This window comes from Salvelinus alpinus, chromosome 30 (genome assembly GCF_045679555.1).
Source record: "Salvelinus alpinus chromosome 30, SLU_Salpinus.1, whole genome shotgun sequence".
NCBI classification, from domain to species: Eukaryota; Metazoa; Chordata; class Actinopteri; order Salmoniformes; family Salmonidae; genus Salvelinus; species Salvelinus alpinus.
The window spans coordinates 19,949,596-19,956,120 of NC_092115.1; positions in this window are offsets into that span (position 1 = coordinate 19,949,596).

Below are 6,525 nucleotides of genomic sequence, written 5' to 3' on the forward strand. Positions count from 1 at the left end.
AGGTTTACCTTCCAACAGGACAATGACCCTAAGCACACAGCCAAGACAACACAGGAGTGGCTTTGGGACAAGTCTCTGAATGTCCTTGAGTGGCCCAACCAGAGCCCAGATTTGAACCCGATCGAACATCTCCGGAGAGACCTGACAATAGCTGTGCAGCGACACTCCCCATCCAACCTGACAGAGCTTGAGAGGATCTGCAGAGAAAAATGGGAGAAACTCCCCAAATACAGGCGTGCCAAGCTTGTAGCGTCATACCCAAGAAGACACGAGGCTGTAATTGCTGCCAAAGGTGCTTCAACAAAGTACTGAGTAAAGAGTCTGAATACTTATGTAAATGTACTATTTCAGTTTTTTTTTTTATATATGTTGAAAAATTTCTAAAAACCTGTTTGTCATTAAGGTTTATTGTGTGTAGATTGATGAGGGAAATAAACTATTTAATCCATTGTAGAATATTTAACAAACTGTGGAAAAAGTCAAGGGGTCTGAATACTTTCTGAATACTTTCTGTATTGTATGTACAGTATGTAACTAGAGGTGTGGGATCTTAATTTGATCACCCTGTTGCAGGAGAACTTTCGTTCAATGCAGGAAATGTGGATTGAGGTTTAAAAAGGCTTCTGAATTTCGACCGAAATTTCAGACTTGATTTTCCCTTATGAAAAATGCATCAACCCCTACACAAATGTTGATTAATTGTAATCCACATAATCATTCAAATTTCTGTTGCAGAAGGATTATTGTGTGCTTGCGTGTAAAGCGACACTACTGGCTAATTCTGGACAATTATCTTCCATAAATAGCTACATTTCCTACATCGGAACTTCCAGTCAGCCAACCAGTCAGTTAGTCAGCCTAGAGCCATACAGTCAGCCACACATCAGTTGAGAGAGCTACTGTAGCTGTCACCATCGAAGCCACAACTACTAAGTTGCCACTGTGACTGTCCTTCCAGCAGTAGCAGTGACTGTCCCAGCCAGCAGTGTCTCTAAACTATTCCTGGTGCTCTGCTCTGTTGTTACACAGATAAGTTTAACCAGAGGCTCCCTGGATGCAAATAGAGAGAAGGTCAGACTCTACAACTCTGCCCTTCTCCAAAGTCCTCTTAGGTCCCCCTTAGATGGAGGAAACAGGACTGGGACTTGTGCATTAAGAGTTACTACTACACTATCTAGGATCTTAGATGGAGGAAACAGGACTGGGACTTGTGCATTAAGAGTTACTACTACACTATCTAGGATCTTAGATGGAGGAAACAGGACTGGGACTTGTGCATTAAGAGTTACTACTACACTATCTAGGATCTTAGATGGAGGAAACAGGACTGGGACTTGTGCATTAAGAGTTACTACTACACTATCTAGGATCTTAGATGGAGGAAACAGGACTGGGACTTGTGCATTAAGAGTTACTACTACACTATCTAGGATCTTAGATGGAGGAAACAGGACTGGGACTTGTGCATTAAGAGTTACTACTACACTATCTAGGATCTTAGATGGAGGAAACAGGACTGGGACTTGTGCATTAAGAGTTACTACTACACTATCTAGGATCTTAGATGGAGGAAACAGGACTGGGACTTGTGCATTAAGAGTTACTACTACACTATCTAGGATCTTAGATGGAGGAAACAGGACTGGGACTTGTGCATTAAGAGTTACTACTACACTATCTAGGATCTTAGATGGAGGAAACAGGACTGGGACTTGTGCATTAAGAGTTACTACTACACTATCTAGGATCTTAGATGGAGGAAACAGGACTGGGACTTGTGCATTAAGAGTTACTACTACACTATCTAGGATCTTAGATGGAGGAAACAGGACTGGGACTTGTGCATTAAGAGTTACTACTACACTATCTAGGATCTTAGATGGAGGAAACAGGACTGGGACTTGTGCATTAAGAGTTACTACTACACTATCTAGGATCTTAGATGGAGGAAACAGGACTGGGACTTGTGCATTAAGAGTTACTACTACACTATCTAGGATCTTAGATGGAGGAAACAGGACTGGGACTTGTGCATTAAGAGTTACTACTACACTATCTAGGATCTTAGATGGAGGAAACAGGACTGGGACTTGTGCATTAAGAGTTACTACTACACTATCTAGGATCTTAGATGGAGGAAACAGGACTGGGACTTGTGCATTAAGAGTTACTACTACACTATCTAGGATCTTAGATGGAGGAAACAGGACTGGGACTTGTGCATTAAGAGTTACTACTACACTTTCTAGGATCTTAGATGGAGGAAACAGGACTGGGACTTGTGCATTAAGAGTTACTACTACACTATCTAGGATCTTAGATGGAGGAAACAGGACTGGGACTTGTGCATTAAGAGTTACTACTACACTATCTAGGATCTTAGATGGAGGAAACAGGACTGGGACTTGTGCATTAAGAGTTACTACTACACTATCTAGGATCTTAGATGGAGGAAACAGGACTGGGACTTGTGCATTAAGAGTTACTACTACACTATCTAGGATCTTAGATGGAGGAAACAGGACTGGGACTTGTGCATTAAGAGTTACTACTACACTATCTAGGATCTTAGATGGAGGAAACAGGACTGGGACTTGTGCATTAAGAGTTACTACTACACTATCTAGGATCTTAGATGGAGGAAACAGGACTGGGACTTGTGCATTAAGAGTTACTACTACACTATCTAGGATCTTAGATGGAGGAAACAGGACTGGGACTTGTGCATTAAGAGTTACTACTACACTATCTAGGATCTTAGATGGAGGAAACAGGACTGGGACTTGTGCATTAAGAGTTACTACTACACTATCTAGGATCTTAGATGGAGGAAACAGGACTGGGACTTGTGCATTAAGAGTTACTACTACACTATCTAGGATCTTAGATGGAGGAAACAGGACTGGGACTTGTGCATTAAGAGTTACTACTACACTATCTAGGATCTTAGATGGAGGAAACAGGACTGGGACTTGTGCATTAAGAGTTACTACTACACTATCTAGGATCTTAGATGGAGGAAACAGGACTGGGACTTGTGCATTAAGAGTTACTACTACACTATCTAGGATCTTAGATGGAGGAAACAGGACTGGGACTTGTGCATTAAGAGTTACTACTACACTATCTAGGATCTTAGATGGAGGAAACAGGACTGGGACTTGTGCATTAAGAGTTACTACTACACTATCTAGGATCTTAGATGGAGGAAACAGGACTGGGACTTGTGCATTAAGAGTTACTACTACACTATCTAGGATCTTAGATGGAGGAAACAGGACTGGGACTTGTGCATTAAGAGTTACTACTACACTATCTAGGATCTTAGATGGAGGAAACAGGACTGGGACTTGTGCATTAAGAGTTACTACTACACTATCTAGGATCTTAGATGGAGGAAACAGGACTGGGACTTGTGCATTAAGAGTTACTACTACACTATCTAGGATCTTAGATGGAGGAAACAGGACTGGGACTTGTGCATTAAGAGTTACTACTACACTATCTAGGATCTTAGATGGAGGAAACAGGACTGGGACTTGTGCATTAAGAGTTACTACTACACTATCTAGGATCTTAGATGGAGGAAACAGGACTGGGACTTGTGCATTAAGAGTTACTACTACACTATCTAGGATCTTAGATGGAGGAAACAGGACTGGGACTTGTGCATTAAGAGTTACTACTACACTATCTAGGATCTTAGATGGAGGAAACAGGACTGGGACTTGTGCATTAAGAGTTACTACTACACTATCTAGGATCTTAGATGGAGGAAACAGGACTGGGACTTGTGCATTAAGAGTTACTACTACACTATCTAGGATCTTAGATGGAGGAAACAGGACTGGGACTTGTGCATTAAGAGTTACTACTACACTATCTAGGATCTTAGATGGAGGAAACAGGACTGGGACTTGTGCATTAAGAGTTACTACTACACTATCTAGGATCTTAGATGGAGGAAACAGGACTGGGACTTGTGCATTAAGAGTTACTACTACACTATCTAGGATCTTAGATGGAGGAAACAGGACTGGGACTTGTGCATTAAGAGTTACTACTACACTATCTAGGATCTTAGATGGAGGAAACAGGACTGGGACTTGTGCATTAAGAGTTACTACTACACTATCTAGGATCTTAGATGGAGGAAACAGGACTGGGACTTGTGCATTAAGAGTTACTACTACACTATCTAGGATCTTAGATGGAGGAAACAGGACTGGGACTTGTGCATTAAGAGTTACTACTACACTATCTAGGATCTTAGATGGAGGAAACAGGACTGGGACTTGTGCATTAAGAGTTACTACTACACTATCTAGGATCTTAGATGGAGGAAACAGGACTGGGACTTGTGCATTAAGAGTTACTACTACACTATCTAGGATCTTAGATGGAGGAAACAGGACTGGGACTTGTGCATTAAGAGTTACTACTACACTATCTAGGATCTTAGATGGAGGAAACAGGACTGGGACTTGTGCATTAAGAGTTACTACTACACTATCTAGGATCTTAGATGGAGGAAACAGGACTGGGACTTGTGCATTAAGAGTTACTACTACACTATCTAGGATCTTAGATGGAGGAAACAGGACTGGGACTTGTGCATTAAGAGTTACTACTACACTATCTAGGATCTTAGATGGAGGAAACAGGACTGGGACTTGTGCATTAAGAGTTACTACTACACTATCTAGGATCTTAGATGGAGGAAACAGGACTGGGACTTGTGCATTAAGAGTTACTACTACACTATCTAGGATCTTAGATGGAGGAAACAGGACTGGGACTTGTGCATTAAGAGTTACTACTACACTATCTAGGATCTTAGATGGAGGAAACAGGACTGGGACTTGTGCATTAAGAGTTACTACTACACTATCTAGGATCTTAGATGGAGGAAACAGGACTGGGACTTGTGCATTAAGAGTTACTACTACACTTTCTAGGATCTTAGATGGAGGAAACAGGACTGGGACTTGTGCATTAAGAGTTACTACTACACTATCTAGGATCTTAGATGGAGGAAACAGGACTGGGACTTGTGCATTAAGAGTTACTACTACACTATCTAGGATCTTAGATGGAGGAAACAGGACTGGGACTTGTGCATTAAGAGTTACTACTACACTATCTAGGATCTTAGATGGAGGAAACAGGACTGGGACTTGTGCATTAAGAGTTACTACTACACTATCTAGGATCTTAGATGGAGGAAACAGGACTGGGACTTGTGCATTAAGAGTTACTACTACACTATCTAGGATCTTAGATGGAGGAAACAGGACTGGGACTTGTGCATTAAGAGTTACTACTACACTATCTAGGATCTTAGATGGAGGAAACAGGACTGGGACTTGTGCATTAAGAGTTACTACTACACTATCTAGGATCTTAGATGGAGGAAACAGGACTGGGACTTGTGCATTAAGAGTTACTACTACACTATCTAGGATCTTAGATGGAGGAAACAGGACTGGGACTTGTGCATTAAGAGTTACTACTACACTATCTAGGATCTTAGATGGAGGAAACAGGACTGGGACTTGTGCATTAAGAGTTACTACTACACTATCTAGGATCTTAGATGGAGGAAACAGGACTGGGACTTGTGCATTAAGAGTTACTACTACACTATCTAGGATCTTAGATGGAGGAAACAGGACTGGGACTTGTGCATTAAGAGTTACTACTACACTATCTAGGATCTTAGATGGAGGAAACAGGACTGGGACTTGTGCATTAAGAGTTACTACTACACTATCTAGGATCTTAGATGGAGGAAACAGGACTGGGACTTGTGCATTAAGAGTTACTACTACACTATCTAGGATCTTAGATGGAGGAAACAGGACTGGGACTTGTGCATTAAGAGTTACTACTACACTATCTAGGATCTTAGATGGAGGAAACAGGACTGGGACTTGTGCATTAAGAGTTACTACTACACTATCTAGGATCTTAGATGGAGGAAACAGGACTGGGACTTGTGCATTAAGAGTTACTACTACACTATCTAGGATCTTAGATGGAGGAAACAGGACTGGGACTTGTGCATTAAGAGTTACTACTACACTATCTAGGATCTTAGATGGAGGAAACAGGACTGGGACTTGTGCATTAAGAGTTACTACTACACTATCTAGGATCTTAGATGGAGGAAACAGGACTGGGACTTGTGCATTAAGAGTTACTACTACACTATCTAGGATCTTAGATGGAGGAAACAGGACTGGGACTTGTGCATTAAGAGTTACTACTACACTATCTAGGATCTTAGATGGAGGAAACAGGACTGGGACTTGTGCATTAAGAGTTACTACTACACTATCTAGGATCTTAGATGGAGGAAACAGGACTGGGACTTGTGCATTAAGAGTTACTACTACACTATCTAGGATCTTAGATGGAGGAAACAGGACTGGGACTTGTGCATTAAGAGTTACTACTACACTATCTAGGATCTTAGATGGAGGAAACAGGACTGGGACTTGTGCATTAAGAGTTACTACTACA